The following is a 17,081-nucleotide window of genomic DNA, read 5'->3' as shown; positions in this document are numbered from 1 at the left end:
CTATGGTGACGAGTGCTTCTATGAACGAATATTAGTGTACAAATATCTGTTTAAGACTCTGCTTTGAATTCTTTTGTGTATATACCTGGAAACAGAATTGTTAGCTCATACAGCATTCTATGTTTAATTTTTTGAGGAACCTCTATACTGTTTTCTGCAGTGGTTATACCATTTTACTTCCCCACCCAGTAAAATGCACAAGGGCTCCACATCTTTGCCAACACATTATTATTATTATTAGGAAGAGGAGGAGGAGTAGAAGAAGGGATAGCCATCCTAATGGGTGCAATGTAGTATCTCAATGTGATTTGACTTTCTGAGTTTTTGTACTTAAGTTTGGATGTATCCCTGATTACGTGTTCAGGTAAACTTTCTAAAAATGTAATTTCTGTCTACAAGGTTACATCCATTCTGAAGTCTCCTAAAATGGAGAGCAACATTTCACTCAAGAAAGGTTATGCTGATTTGTTCTATCATCAGTGATATGAATCCTTTTTAGTTTGGTTTGTAATGTTTTTTAGACAAGTCAAAATTATTCTAAATCATTTGTTTGGTTTCTAACATCTGGATGTTTTTGTCTTTATTGTTGCAATTATTCAGTTATTTAGAAATATATTCATATTTTGCATACTGGTGATCATGTATGGTTGTGTTAATGCCCACTAATTAACTACTGTCTATCTAATTTGAAACCTTTTATCAATTATTAGTTATCCATGTTTTATAAATTGTGTCTACCTTGTTCTCCCTGTTCTCCATGGAGCACTTTGTCTTCCTAAGGGCTTGGTAAATAACAATGACAATAATTATTCCTTTTATTTGCACAAAATTTTAACTATTTAAACTCTTTCACACACATCATGTTCCTGTAGTGTCATAACAACCCTACCAGGTCGGTAGGTAGGAAAAGTATTCTTATTCTCATTCTTATAGGTGAAGAAACAGATGCAGAGAAGTTAACTATAAGGCCAGCTATCTGGTTAGTGGCAGAGCCAAGGTAGAGACTGAGTTACCCAATCTCTATTCAAAGCTGTATCTTGGACACTACACAATCTTCTATAAATATATAAAAAGAGTCTTAAAAAAACACCATATGTATAACATTTAATATAAAAAAAGTGAGCTCAGAGAGAACTTGCCACTTCATCAGCCTCAACACATATAATTTTGATTTGATGCCAGGATCTAATGAGGATAGGCATATAATTTCATCATTACACTGAAAATAGACATTTCGAAGTGAGGAAAGTGGACAAATTAACTCATCATGGACAGATGATAGTTGTTATTTTCAATTACTTTGTGAGTTCTTATTTCAATAATATTGTACAGTTGCAACTGTCTGTTATTTGCTATCTATAAGTAAGATGTTTGACCTCTAGGGCAGAAAAAAAAAAAATCTCTGTGACACTTTTCTAATCATGAAAGATTTATTAATATGAATATTGCCATGCTTTTAAAAATCAAAGTAAGAAATGAAAAAAATAGAATCCAAAATTTTAAATTTACACTATCTCAAAGAACAAAAGGTAAGAGTTTTCCAAATTCTGACCCTACCTGCTTTCTGTAGAAATGACATTCCTGCACAGGTGTCTGCTGACTCAGGTTTGGCTTTAGAATGAAAACCCTGCAAAGATAAAGAAATTCCTAGCTCATGGCTGTTAACCATATTAAATCATGTTTTAAAAATAATTTTTTTTAGAATTCCGGTATAAGAAATAGAGAAACATTGTTAAAGTAGGAGAGAAGGCTGAATCCCTATGCACAACAAGGTTTATTCACATTCATTCATTCATTATTGATCATCTGTTGTGTTTAGTGATGGTGACCCACGGGAGGTCAAAAAGAAACAAGGTCTCTGCTCTTTAGCTTTCAGTCTAGTAGAGGATATTAATCAGATAATCATGCTATCAAGTGTAAAATTACAACTCTGACTATAATGCACAGAAGATGTACACAGAGCTATAATAAATGATAATGGAAGGAATGGTAGAGTTGAAGAAGTCAGGGAAGTCTTCTCTAAGGAAGTCGTTTTAGGGCTTGCCTCTGAAAGGCTAATAGAAATTTTCTAAGTAAACATGGGAATTAAGAGTTTGCTAGGAAGCAGAAAAACTATGTGCAAAGGTCTGTGCTCAAAGGTTAGAAGAACTGGGTGAGGGGCGAGAGAGAGAGAGAGAGAAAGAGAGAGAGAGAGAGAGATACAGAGTGAGATGAGGGTAGAGGGGCACATACACATCAAACCATGTTGAGTATGGCTAGCTGTGTTAAGGAATTTTGTCATCGTCATAAGAACAATGAAATGGCATATTTCAATTTCCACTTGGAGATCACTCTGTTGTGGTGATAGAGCATTTGGGGGAGGGGACTGACAGTGGATGTGAGTAGACAAGCCAGTGGCCTTATGTAGCGGAGAGGACAAAAGGAATAGTGGAGAAAATGCAGAGGAGTGGATGGATTAGAGTTGTTAAGGAAGTTAATTCGCAAGACTGAGAGGATATTAGTGAAGAGTTGTGAGGGGGTGGTTAGAGATTAAGAGCAGGTTTCTGGCTGGTGTAATAGGTAATGGCAACTGATGGGGGTGGGAGATTCATTCCTCTAGAGCAGCGGTCAGCAAACTATGGCCCATGGGCCAAATCCTGCCCACTGCTTGTTTTTGAATGTAAAGTTTGACTGGAACACAGCCACACTCATTTGTTTTTGTATCGTGTATGGCTGCTTTTGTGCTATAAGTGCAGAATTGAGTAGCGATACTGGCTCACGAAGCTTAAAATATTTATTATTTAGGCCTCTACAGAAAAAGTTTGCTGACCCTGACATTAGAGAGGGAATACTGGAAAAAAGACACGAGATAGGAAGATAATGAATTCAATTTGGTACATGTATTTTTGAAGTGCTTTGAGAAAGCCAAGAGATGAAGTCAAGTAGGAAGTTAAAGAAGGGACTTTAGAGGTGGTGTAAATTTATGAGTCAGTCTTATGAAGCTTGTAATGAAAATCATGAACAGGGATGAGATCAGGCAGGGGGAGGTTAAAGTGAGAAAGAGAAGACATCTAAGATAGAGCCTAGAGAAACTCCATCATTTGATGGCCAGGTAGAATACTGGTTAGAGACGATGTGACTTTAAAGAATGTGGCATACAGAATAATAATATGCAATAACATGCCACAACTAGGTGGCTTAAAATAACAAAATATTTTCTCTCACAGTTCAGGAGGCCAGAAGTCTGAAAGCAAAGTGTCGGCAGAGTTGGTTCCTTCTAAAGGGCTCCGAGAGAAAATCTGTTCATGCCTGTATCTTGGCTTGTAGTGTTGCCAACAATCTTTGACGCCCCTTGGCTTATAGATGGCATCACTCCTTCCTCTACCTCTGTTGTCACATGGAGTTCTCCCTATATGTTTTTGTCTCTGTATCTCTTTTCCTCATTTTATACCAGTCATCTTGAGTTAAGGGCCCACCCTACTCCAGTAAAACTTTATCTTAGCCAATTACATCTGCAATGATTCTATTTCCAAATAAGATCACATTTTGAGGTTTGAGGTATACACAACTTTTAGGGGATACTGTCCGACCCAGTAGCCAGAGAAAAAGATAAGTTTCAACAGCTCCTGATGCTGCAGAGAGGCCTGGAGAATGGCTTCAAACTCGTCTTAGTTTATTGGAAAGTAGAGACCTGAAGACAGAACTTAAGTAGATTACACTTAAATCTGAATGTGCAGATTCCCTTTTTTCTAGTCATCCTGGAGTTTTATTGATGACTTGTACAGGAGAGTTCATCTTTATCTTTGAGAGATGGCCCAGTTGGTGTCTCTTGTGTGGCACAGGGGTCCTGGCTCTGGAGTGATGTGAGTGTACAGATGCCACCTTCAGAATTTTTCTTTTTGATCTCTGCAATCACTTGATTTCTCTGGGAGATTTTTCCTTAAGTAATATTTAAGCCCTCTCCTATTTAGAGTGCACAAGGGCTAATGGAATCACTAGCTGAGGTGAAATGGTTGCAGATGGTAATGTGAAGACTAATTTATTTTCAGAGGCTTTTAGGAATTCATGTGCTTTTAATGATAGCTTACTATAACCACAAATCCCTCATTTTCATTCTTTAAAGGGAGAGGATATTGGCCATTATTAACAACAGAGGAAGATAGAGTAGGCAGCTAATTGACCCAGGGAAGCTGACACAATTGTGGTGGGGTTATGAAAGCTGAAGAGTTTTACTATGCTCCCAGGACTTTTGTCTCATTTTTTTATATTGACTTTTTTGACCTATTCCCAAGCCATTTTCACCTGCTCGTCTTTCTTCTTCAGTCAAGCTTCCATCTGGCAGGTCCACAGTGAGGTCGGTTTTCTATGATCCTTATTTTTATCATAAAGTTAATGCTGCCTTGTGCCCCAACCAATGAGATGGTGACTTTTTCCTGGAGAGGGCAAAAATAGGTGGGGTTATTCCTGTCCATTGCTCTGCTCTGCGAGTCCCATTAAATGCTTCTTCTTAAGCAAAGGGCTGGGAATGACATGTTGGTTGTCACTAGTGTAGTAGGAAGAAGGAGGGATAATGGCGGGGGGTGGATAGGAATGGATAGATATATATTCTTTCAATTTTGACATGAAGGGAGGAAAAAAAGTCTTCCATAGTCATAAATCATTAATTTTAGAAGAGAAAATGTTGGTTCCTTCCATGACCTTTTAAGCCAGCTGGACTTGGTGACCCCACATATCTACAATTCATAAGGGCCAGAGGGCCTGAGACAGTGCTAGGCAAGGCTAGGAATCTCCTTGCTGAAAGCTTCTCCTTCTACCATCACCATCTCCACTTATATTGGATTTTTAGTTCTTCTACCCAGGTTTATATTCTGCCTCTGGTGCGTGGCAAGTTTGCTAGTCCTTCCAGTTCTTGAAGCTTGGATTTTTCTGAGGGGTTTTCATAAGAGTTGCACGTCTGGCTCTCAGAGAGGCCTCAATTTATCTATGGCTCTGCTCTGTTTCACACTCCACCCATCTCAGCCAGGAAAGCTCTAGAGCTCTGGCATCCAAGACAAGATTCTGGTTCTGAGATCTACAAGGAGATCTCTATGGTTTAGGAAGTTGCATATGGTCATTCATAACAGGAAAAGTGTGGGTTTTGAAGTCAGACACAAAAAATTATAAACAAACGAACAAACAAACAAACTAAAAATAATTTTACACACTTTTAAAATCTCTGTTTCTAGTTATCTTTATTAGTTATCTTTATTATATCTTTATTGTTTATTTGTGTTACTTTTTTCTTGATCAGTTACTAAAGATTTTTATTACTTTTTTTGTTTTTCTTTAAAAAAAATGACTTAGTGGAAAAATTGGCAAAATCCAAATGAAGTCTGGGGTTTAGTTAATAGTAATATACCAATGGAGTGCCAACTACTAAGTATATTATTGGGTATATGAAGACATAATAAAAGTGGTCAACATTTGTAAGCATTTACTATGTGCCAGGTACCCTTCTAAGCTATTTTAATCCTCAAATAGCACTGTGAGACAGTTACTACTAGTATCCTTTCTGTTTTATAGATGAGGAAACTGAGATGAAGAAAAAGTTAAGAAATTTGTTTGTGACCACATAGTAGGTAAGTGGTTGATCCATGATTTCAATCCAAGCATTTGACTCCCACATCGATACTTGAAACCAATTGTGCTCCAAATGATCCAACACCGTAGTTATCAAATGACTTTGTAGTCAATTTCAAAAGATGAATGTGTCAGTCAGAGTTTTAGCATGGAATGGATAACATACTCAAAATTGGCTCACTGAAGAATAAAGGAATAAAGGACATATTAGAGAGTTTAGGGAAACCAACAAGGAAAAGTACAATCCTTTGCTGCTAGTAACAGTGGGGAGCTATTACCATCCCTAGACCTAAATGGGAATGGTTACTAGAAACTAGAGAGGATAGATATAGTTATAAGTGAAAACTGCCAGGAAAACTCTGTGGCATTTGATTGAGGAATGCAGCCAACCTGCCCTGACCACACAAGGGAGCCAGAAGAAATATTTTCCTCTCATTTCCCTCCCATCTACCCATCTCCTGCTGTTCTTTCCTGTTGGTTAAACCCAAATGGTTTACAGAGAGCCAAGAGCCCATTTGACAGTCTATAAAGCTTTGCCTCCCAGGGTCTGAGCAAGATGGGGACTTTCTTGCAGCGGTAACAAGAAATATCCAACAGAGTGAATTTTTCTATTTAGGAAATACTTTGCTCCTGGAATAGTTTTGTACAAAACTGAAGTCTAAGGTAAAATTAGCATATTCTACAAGGTGTTAAAAAGATCTCTTTTTCCTTTTTAAAATTTTCCTTGCTTTTGGAAAGGAGCTGAATTTTTTACTTCCCCTACCACATATTATTTGCTTAATTAAATCTCTGTGGCAAAAATGTTTATATATCTTTGAGTAGGTAGATATAACTCTGTTGATAGAAGCCATGTTTTGTTCCCAAACAGTTATCAATTTAGGCTACCGTCAGGCTATTGTGTATAGTCATCACGATACATAAAGGATAGTTATAGGCTAGCATAACTTAAAGCTATTCACATCTTTAATGCTAGAGATTGGGTTGAGCTAATCATGGAATTTTAGTAAACCTTTGAAAATTAGATGAACTTTTTGGATTATCTGGTTTAACTTTCCCCTCTTTGATTGAATGTTCTCCGTTGAGAAATCCTAAAGGATCATTTTCCAATCTATGAAACCAGCAATCAAGAACACAGAACTTTCTGGGATCCTATGACATTATTGATCTGTAATTCTCTTCTTTTACAGAATGGGCTTTCTCTCTCTTTTGTTATTTCTATAGTATTCTACTTTACACTAATCATATAGCTTTATTCAATTTTTGAAAATATTGCTTCAAATTATCTAATTTTTTAAGTGAACAGGAGCCAGAATAGGGCAATGCAGAATGGAACAGTGAATTAAAACTCTATTCACCTCTAAGCATTTTCTGAAGAGGTAGGAAAGAAAATTTGGATGCTATGCTTGGTTCAAGCTAGCATATTCACCAGGATGGCCCTATGTACTTGAGAATATATCAAGAATTGTGTTTTACATGTTTTATTTGATCCACAAAATAATGCCCAAGTAAGAAAGACTGACCTATCTTATTTTAACATAAATAGAACACTGAAATTGTTTATGTTTTAGTAGTGACGATTATAATATTCATGCATTTATTATTTTATGGATTTTTATTTTGTAGATATGCCTTTGGTTTTTAAAAAAATGTGGTAGGGGAAGAACTTAGATTTCATAAAGGAATCTTATGGATCTGAGTGAAAAAAGTGGAAACTGAAGGAAAACGGTTATATTCTAAAACAAGTAGAGGATCATGTGACTGCAAGGTCTGCTGAATTCTGGAAGCCTCATATACATCATGGTTAAGGTTGATATGAAGAAGTAAAAAATATATTGTGTGTATTGCCAGTATTTATTAGTGTTTCAGGCAGTACTTTTTAAGCAGCTGAACTGGTGCTTGAAAGATGTTTCTGGGAAGCCTTATTGTTAAGCTCATCTCCTCTCCGATAGTGGATGAGTTATAGCCCAGCCATTGGCTCATATGCTTTCTTGTTTATGTCAGATAATGCAAATTGGTTGCGGGGAGGAGCAAACATTTTGAACTTACAGTCTCCCTTTTGCTCTGATTTGAGAGGTGCAGACAAGGAGAAGCATCTTCTTGGATGATTCAGTCTCTATATTAATCTTTTCATTTCCAGGCTCTTCCTAGTTTATTTTCTTCTCCACACACACAAGAGTCCTCTACCACACTGGCTTTTAATTTGTGTTTAAATTACACAGATGTGTAATTTGTGTATTTGTGGTTACAAATCATTTCCTTGGGGGTCACTACAGGAGGGAATGGGGTAGGGATAAGGGTGTAAATGAGCTGAGGGTGGGAGTGCAGGCTCCAGGCAGTCTGACTCCAGAGCATGTGCTCTTAATCACTACAGCGTAAACCAGGTTCAATCCTGGCTCTGCCCTTATTAGCTATGTGACCTCAACCTCATATGAAGAATAGGGAGAAATAGTCACACTCATCGAGTTGTTGTGAAAATTAAATGAAATGATGGGTGTAAAAGTATCCGATCTCTAGTAAGCACCCAATAAATGCAAACTATTATTATTATTATCCATCATCTGGGCTTATTCTATCAACCCAGCTTCTACTCTCTCTTGACAATTCCACACTGTATACGCTAGTTATATCAGGCTAACTAGTAGGCATTTTCAAATCACCTTCCTGCTGGAGATCACGCCATACCTCTTTTATGAAATACTACTCTTCTACTCTTTGGGGCACAATCCTACTACCTTTCCAGGTCCAGCCAAAATGTCTACCTAGTTCACTTATTAGAATGAACTGCATGCTATCTTGGCTTCTTTGGTAGACACGTAACCAATAACCAGTCCCTAACTCCTCTTTGCTAACATAACACGACAGCAAAAAGGCAGCAATAAGGCAGCAATATGGCAAACACCAGGCACAATACCTATCCCTGCTTTCCCCAACCATGTGTATCTGGGAGTGATCATGTGACTCATTTTTGGCAAATATGATATGAGAAAAAGTTTTTTGGTGGGGCAGTACTGGGGAAACCTTTGCTTTTTTGATAAAGAAACTGCTCTATTTTTCTCGCTTCTCTTTCTTCTGCCATTCAGTGAAGGTGTTAAGCCTATAGCAGCAGCAGCCATCTATGACAATGTGCTGTACATACAAGGAAAAAGTCAAGGGCGTTGGCAGGAAGTTGACTCTAATCTAACTAAGTCACTAAACCAATGCTTGAAGCCACCTAACCTCATATTTCTTATTATATAAGAAAATAGCCTTTCTTTTTTAAACCTTTGAAAGTCATTTTCTATTAAAATAATTTTCTATTATTCCAGCTAAATGCATTTCTAGCTAACAAGAAGTAAAGTTACTTAAAAATCAACATCTCAGATATTTTTCTTTGAATAAATATTATAGACACTCATTGCAGAAATTTTGGAAAGTACTGAAGGGCCTGTGGTAGACCACTTTATTTTTCTAAATATTTGAAGCTTCTCCTTACAGGAAGAATGTGGTTCTTCCTCCATGAACACAGGGCATGCCCATGTGGCTTGTTTAGAACAGTAAAAGGTGAAGGAAGTTACACGAGTTACTTTCAAGAAAAAGTCATTTGTTTTGACCTTTGTCATGAGACTAGAGTGTCCCACATAGAGACCTTCAGTCATGAGTAAGAAAGAACAGAATTTGGAGTAGGCTTATCTAAATCAAATGATAGACATGAATATGAAAGACAGATGAGATTTTGGGATCATTTCTTCTTGAAGTATATCTGAACCTAAGGTGATAGGTTTAGATCAAGAAGGAGAAAGAGAAGGAGAAGGAAAAGGAGAAGGAGAAGGAGAAGGAGAAGGAGGAGAAGGAGAAGGAAAAAAGAATTTTAATCTCACTAATAGGAATCCAGTGCTGTTAGCAATTTCCTTCATTAAAAATTGCTAACAGTAATTTTTAATACATATTTTTGACATTTGAGATATGTCATATTTCCTTAAAAACTATTATAGTATTATTTCTCCCAGCTATTTAAAATCTATCAATTTTTCTTAACGATTGCTTAAAATCCTTTTGTTTAAAAACACCTTTTGCAAACCACAACGAGGTCATTTGTATCATTATTATTTATGCAAACACATATAGCTCTCCTTAGAATTTATTTATGTAGCCAAGTACCTAACATAATACCTGGTATACAAGCTCTTAAAAATTTTTGTTCAAGAGAAGTAAGAAGACAACAGAAAAAACAAAGTACTGTGGCAGGAACACAGTAGGAGGCATTGAAAAAGAGTCAGCAGCATAAACCACATTTTGTCTGGCTCCTTGTTTCTTTTTGGAGTTAATCATCTATATCCTTGTTATATCTTATTTCTCACTACCTCACTGATATTGATAGGCAGACTCTTGTCTTTAAAGGTGACTGCTTTTTGTCATGTAATTAACTAACTAATTTATTTATATTTTTATCAACAAAAATTTTATTATGTGCCAGGTCATGTTCTAAGTCCAGCAGGTACAATAGTGAATATGACAAACAAGGTGTTTTTTTTTTTTTTTTACAGTACTTTACATTTTGCTAGTGACAAAGCAGAGGCAGAAAACAAAGAAGTTAGTAAATAAATGGACAAATCATTCTGTTCAGATAGGCGTTATGCAGAAAGTAATATCAGGTCATGTACAGAGCAAACGGGGAAGTGGAGAAAGGAGTGGGTGGCTTTAGCTTGGGTGATGAGGAAAGGGCTCTCTCTGGAGGTGACATTTAAACTGATGGCCCAGATGACAATCTATGTGAAGATGTGAGGCATGAGTGGGCCAAGTAGAGGGAACGGCAGATGTAAGGTCCCTAAAGGAAGAATAAGTTTGACATACTTGAGGGAAAAAAGAGGACAATGGGATGAGCGAGGAGAATAGGAAGAGATAAGAGGAGGTCAACAGAGCCCAGACCATGTGCAGTTTACAAGACTGTGGTAAGGACATTGGATTTCTTCTAAGAGGGATGGAGAGGGAAGTGGAGAGCTTCATGCATTGGAGCAAAAACGGAGTCTAATTTGTATTCTAAAATGTTCACTTGGCTGTAGTATGGAACATAGCTTCTAGAAAGATAAGAATAAAAGCAGAGAGACTAGTTGGAAACGATTGCAATTCTCCAGATAAGAGACGGTAGTAGCTTAGAGCCTTAGACTATTGGAGGTGCTGGTTAAGATGGAGAAAAATGAATGGACCAAGAACATGTTTTATAAGTAGAGCTAGGAGAACTTGTTAGTAGATTGTACATGTGTTGTACATGGGCATTGTTGTCAAAATGTCTCTCCTGGAATCCTGGTTCCACCACTTACCTGCTGTACGATTTGGGAAAAATTATTTCTGTAGTTCAGTTTCCGCATCTGTCAGATGCCTCATAGGGTTGAATGAATGAGCTAATGCCTGTGACATACTGAGCACAGTATTTGGCTCAAAGGCAGCATTTGAATAATTTTTAGCTATTATTAACAGTATTCAAAAGATGCGACCTATAACATTTTATTCAAAGATAGGTGTGCTTAAGCCACTTGGCTTGAAATGGGTAGTGAAAAGAAGATGCAAAGCAAGTGGGGCAGGAGATTTATCTCAAGAGACTTGTCTCCCAAACATTCTGGTTTGGCTCTAGACCGAATGACTGGAGATGCATTCTCCTCAGCCACTGATAATTCAGTACAGGATATAAAAGACTGTTCAGGAAGAAGCATAACACTTTTTTTCATCTTTAGTAATTCCCCCTAAGATCCCCCTTTTTATTCTAGCGCATTATTCATCTGTAATATAAAGGAGATAATGTGGAAATTAAAGTGCTAATTTCAGCTGTTATGGGAATCAGGCCACAGTGTGGGGATTAAGAGACAAAAGAACAGGAATTAAAAAAAAAAACCCTTTCTAGTCAGGTTGCTTTGAGCCTGTGGATTTTTATGAGCAATTTGCCCAGTTTTGAATGGAAAATGCCCCCTTTATTGGTAAATATCTGAACACTGTAGAGTTTAGTGGCACTCACAGTAATTCATGGTTCCATATGTGGGATACAAATGTTTCTTAACGGATAAACAGGCTGTGAGAAATGTCAAAGGCAAGGTGAATATTGTGCAGTCTGCCTTACTGTTAGATTTTTGTTCACTAATAGTAAAAGCTGCCATTTACTGAGCATTAACCATGTACCAGGCACTGTTGCTAACATACCTTATCTTATTTAATTCTTACTATATCTTTATAAGATAGGTATTGTTATCTCCACTTAAGAGAAGATAAAACCAGAATGAAAGAAGTGAATTAATTGACACAAAGTTACACAGTAAGTGGTAAAGTGGAATTTGAACCCAGATCCATCTCTAAGTCTTGTGCATTTTACTATAGTATAATACGTCTGCCAAATGTTTTATTAGGCTTTATATAATTACATATTTGCTTTATGTGAATTATAAACCCATTAAAATAAAAATATAGTTTTTATAGGAATAAATGTAGATATTATAATTCAGGTGGGATAAGATGGTTTGTAACTCACTTTTAGAATCACTACCTTATATTGTTCATCACGTGATTTGTGCTTTAATGTGTAAAATTTTTCTTTTTTTCTCCCTAAGTCAAAAAGTACAATTTAAAGACACATGAACAGGAGAAATAAACCCTGAAATATTGGATTCATATATGACTTGGTTTTGTCTTCAAATTACTGTTCTAATCACTTCTGACCATGACCCTTATCCATTTGACATTTTGTTTATTTCAGGGAGAAATAATATAGACCAAAACCATAATGTCAGGAGAGTGTATAGAAATCCTCCCTACTCCATCACATCCCCAGGAAAGTGTAATGGTATTGCCTTTCACAGATTAACCCCTTCAGTTCACCAGGGAAAAAAATCCTGGAGCTGCACTATCCAACATTGTAACACTAGCCACATGTGGCTATCAAACAATGGAAGTATAGCTAGTCTGAACTGACTAGCTTGTAAGTGTGGAATGTATACCACATTTTGATGACTTAGCATAACAAAAAAAAAAAAAGAAAGAAAGAAAAGAAAAGAAAAAATGCAGAATAGCCCGCGATCATTTTTTATTGATTACACACTGAGATGATAATACTTGGAAAACAGTGGGTTAAATAAAATAGGTTATGAAAATTGATTTCTCTTGTTTCATTTTTTATGTGGCTACTAAGACATTTAAAATCACACATGTAGCTCACATTATTTTTCGTCTTGATAGCACTGTTCTAGAGTCCTATATTTAACGTATTTATTTTCAAACCCATTTTGGAGGTTAATGGGGGAAGAATTCATGCCCTCAGATACACAAAGAGTGAGTGTATAATGGTCCACTTCTGATATAGTGTAAAATCAATACCAGATCCTCATCTAATTGCCAAGGGTAATAAACTCATGCTTAAGTTCTATAAAGCCAAATATCTTCTTGAGAACTCATCTGAATTATGGAAGGCACACAGGCCTTGCAGTCATGCAGGCCTAATTTTAAGTATTGAATAGCCATATGACCTTGAGTATTAGCCACCTCTGTGTATTATTTTACTTTTTTCCCAACCCCATGTCTTGTACAGCCATTGCTGTCTTGGCCACTCCTGCACAGGCTTCAGTCAGCTTTGCACAGAAGAAATAGGACAGCGCCTTGCCATATTCCACTCATATCTCTAGTTTCTTGCCCCAGGGCTTAGATGTGGGGCACGATGGGAACACCGTTGACATTGCACATGAGAAACTGGAAGGGCCATGGTGTTAGCATGGGGTCACCTTGACCAGTTAGGGTAGAAGACCAAAGATAAATTATTCTCCATTTTCTAACCCAGGTGCAGAGTTCTGTGACTCACTTCACAAACCCTATGGAAGGGTGTGGCTGGATCAAGCTCTGTCACCTTTATCGGGGGCCAACTTTGTAAAGCACCCTTGTATCGGCTCTTTCTTCTTCCCTGTGTCCCTCAGTCCTGTTCTCTGGTGCACTTTCCAAACAAGCCACCTGCATACAAATCCTTGTGTCAGGCTCTGCTTTGGGGGAAACCTAGGCTAAGGCCCCTTGAAAAAGTGAGGTGTCTTTATGGATCTCAATTTTATCATAGGTATATTGGGGATAATAACATCTATTTTTAAGAGTTATAGGAATTAGAATGTATAAAGCTCCTAGAAGAAACCTTAGATAGAATTATCATTTTCTCCCTTGACATTTCTTTTTTTTCCCTCCCGCCCCTGCCTACAGCACCCAGTCTTCCTAGGTGGTCTCTCACCCAAGTACTAACCAGGCCTACAGCACCCAGTCTTCCTAGGTGGTCTCTCACCCAAGTACTAACCAGGCCTGACCCTGCTTAGTGTCCGAGATCAGACGGGATTGGGTGTGTTCAGGGTGGCATGGCCATAGTCTCTTGACATTTCTTAAGGCAAAATTCCATGTGGATGGCAAAATAGGGTTCTTTAAAAAAGTTTTTTACATAAGCCCTGAGAAAAGCAATGGTTTCGAAAAGTTTTTTTTCTCACTTCCCTGAGGGGAGGATATCAACTTTACCATAAGCTAACCCAAGTGGGATAGAAATAGAAATACATGTTGAAAGAAAAAATCTCTTCCCTGATAAAGTAATCCATTCTGAAATGAAAGGAAGAAGGAGATGACGCCTCCGTGGAACATGGGGCTCTGGTCTGTCACCCTCTTCTTTGTCTCTAATGTTTGAAGGTGAGAAGTAGAAGCACAGGTGAAATCACACACACTCAATGGGTTTAGAATAGAACGCAAAGTACTCATTGTGGTTTTAGAAAAAGGTATTGAGAGTTTAATGTGTGTTAAATATCAGACAATAAACCCAAATGTGAAATATGCTTTTTTTATCCCCTTATAAATATACCTAATTTCTATGTCAAGCCCTTAATCAATGATAGTGGAGAATTAGTTTTAATCAATGATAGTGGAGAATTATTTTTAATCAATTCCAGGGAAAATCATTTGATTTATGGTTTCCATTTCTTTTTCTCCCTGAGGTTGCATGTAAGTTCACATCAGGAAGTTAGGGGCATTAGGGCACTACATATCATAAAGTCATTGGGGTCAGGAAAAAAAGTGGTCTGGTCCTTGGCCACCATCTTTCCATGATGGCAGCTACTGAAATGTATATCAGCCTCCATGGTACCTGGTTTTTTCATTCCTATTTACAGGTCCATTATATGAATCTCCTGCTATATTTTTCTGAGTTTGACAGTACAACCTCTCTGGGACCTCCAGTCAATGCTATTGTCCATGCTTTTCTCAACTGCATGAGGACAAAACATTTTGCCATTTACTGTGATACCTTGGACACTCTGTGAAGTTGTCAGTTATCATAAACAGCACAGCCATGGTAGACAGAATATTGGCTTTCTGAAGATGTCCCTGTCTTAATTCCAAGAATCTGTGTATATGTTATGTTTCATGGCAAAGGGAATTACGGTTACAGAAAGAATAAGGTTATTAGTCAGTTGAGCTTAAAGTAGGAAGATTATCCTGGATTATTCGGATAAACCCAATATGATCACAAGGGCCCTTAAATGCGAAAGAGGGAGGCAGTGTGCTAAGTCAGTGTCACATTGATTCAGTGAGAGAAAGACTTGACTGATCAGCCGCTGCTGACTGGGAAGATGGAGAAAAGGGACCACAAGCAAAGGAATGTGGGTAGCCTCAAGAAGCTGGAAAACCCTCGAGAGCCTTCAGAAAGGAATGCAGCCCTGCAGACACCTTGACTTTAGCCTGTTGAAATTTTTTAAACTTCTGACCTCTATAACTGTAAGAGAATAAATTTGTGTTCTTTGAAGTTACTTAGTTTGAGGTGATCTGTTGAGGCAGCAATAGGTAACTAGTATATGCAGCCGTTTCTATTCGTTGCTCCTGCCAGTACTGACTGAGAGGTTTTACTATTCATATTGCCACTTTGCTGAACACGATGCTTAAAAGGGGTGCTCTGGTCTCTCCTGCTCTCAGATCACAAAACTTATCAGGAGATTCTGTTGTTTTGTTCCCTTGAGGGTATCGTGTGTGGATCCTGCCAAAACTTCTGCTTTGTACTTTCCCTCTTACTCTCTTTTCTTTCCCCAACCTGTTTTCAACTCTGGACTTGGGGGAAAAACGACTCTTACCAATTACATATTCTTCCAAACCTACTAGCTAAGCCAAGACCTCTGATTCATTAGCTATATTTTTCCTTTCCTAAGATAAGAAGTCTAGAATACTTTAGCAGTTGCTTGGATGAAAGAAGTAGTCAGAAATTTCAAAACAAAACAAAGCAAAACAAAAGAACACAAGCAGGAAGTTATTTGGCTCTGATTTCTGGTTTGATAAAGTTTTGGTTAAATTTGAAAGTTTTTATTTTCAATATAGTTTGAGTGTGTGTGTGTTTGTGTGTCCCTATACAACACACAGGGATACACCATGGGCACACTCATAGATGACGAAGGAGAAAGAAAAGACACATAAGAAGAAGGCAGAAAAAAAGAAGACAAGAGGCAGGAAGAAATAGAGAAGTGAGAGCAAGACATGACAAAGAGGGGGAAATAAGTCAGCTAGCACTGACCTGCTTAGAAACTGACCAGAGATGCTGTGTCAGGAGGAAATCAGAACCAGATAACTTCCTGCTGAGGATGGAGAGACTTCTGAGTCTCCTCTGTGGAGGGACTAGTGATTCCTTCTTCCTGCCAAATCTCATGAATACTTTGATTTTCATCTTTTCATCCAGATTTTCTATCTTCCTTTATTATTTTCCATGAGTTTCTTATGTTTATTTCCATCACTAAAATTTTCTGATTGTTCTATTAGAATTTCATAATATCCGTCGATATTCATTCAGCAAACATTTTCAAACATCAATTATGTGCCAAGTGTAGTGGAGATGGGACATGCTAATTTGCTGAGTCAAGTGAACAAAGATAATTTTTCCTTAATGAATAAATAGAAATGTCAGAAATAATAATAGAAATCAACAGAATGGATATAGAGCTCTTTATCTCAGCAGTCTTCCATATTCAAAGAATTTATAGCTCTTTAATAAAGAAAATTATAAACTACTTATGCAATGAGATATAAGAGAAATATTTGCATAACATTTTATATTTTATATATAAAATGTTCTCTTTCACCAAACTGATAATATATTATCATCATCCTTCCAGTTCTGTAACAAAGGAAATTGCATATCGAAGAAGTTAAGTGTTTGGACCCAAGACATTTAAAGCTGAGGCTCAAACTCAGGTCTCTTAACTCCAAATTCCATGATTATTTTACCATACCCTCTTACTGTACCATATACCGGATTACTAAATAAATGTGAATTTTATTATGTATTGCATTTTGTACTTTATTTTATAAGCTGTTAAGGCTATGTAGCTCATGCAGTAGCCATTAAGTGTTTGGTAGCAGTTTTTATAGAGACTGGAACATTAGAATTAGTTTAATTCCAGAATAGTTCACCTTTCCTCATTTAATTGATAACAGATGCTGTTTTTCATTGAGTAGATGGACATTTTCAAAGT

General features: G+C 37.2%; 1 pseudogene; it reads right to left on the bottom strand.

The window, feature by feature from the left end:
• Positions 1–13,836: 13,836 nt before the first annotated feature.
• On the bottom strand, positions 13,837–13,955 carry LOC111741330 (annotated as a pseudogene).
• Between the last annotated feature and the right edge of the window lie 3,126 nt (positions 13,956–17,081).

Source organism: Pteropus vampyrus, unplaced genomic scaffold, assembly GCF_000151845.1.
Source record: "Pteropus vampyrus isolate Shadow unplaced genomic scaffold, Pvam_2.0 Scaffold76, whole genome shotgun sequence".
NCBI classification, from domain to species: Eukaryota; Metazoa; Chordata; class Mammalia; order Chiroptera; family Pteropodidae; genus Pteropus; species Pteropus vampyrus.
The sequence above is the reverse complement of the archived record's forward strand: the minus strand, read 5'-3'. Positions and strand labels throughout refer to the sequence as shown.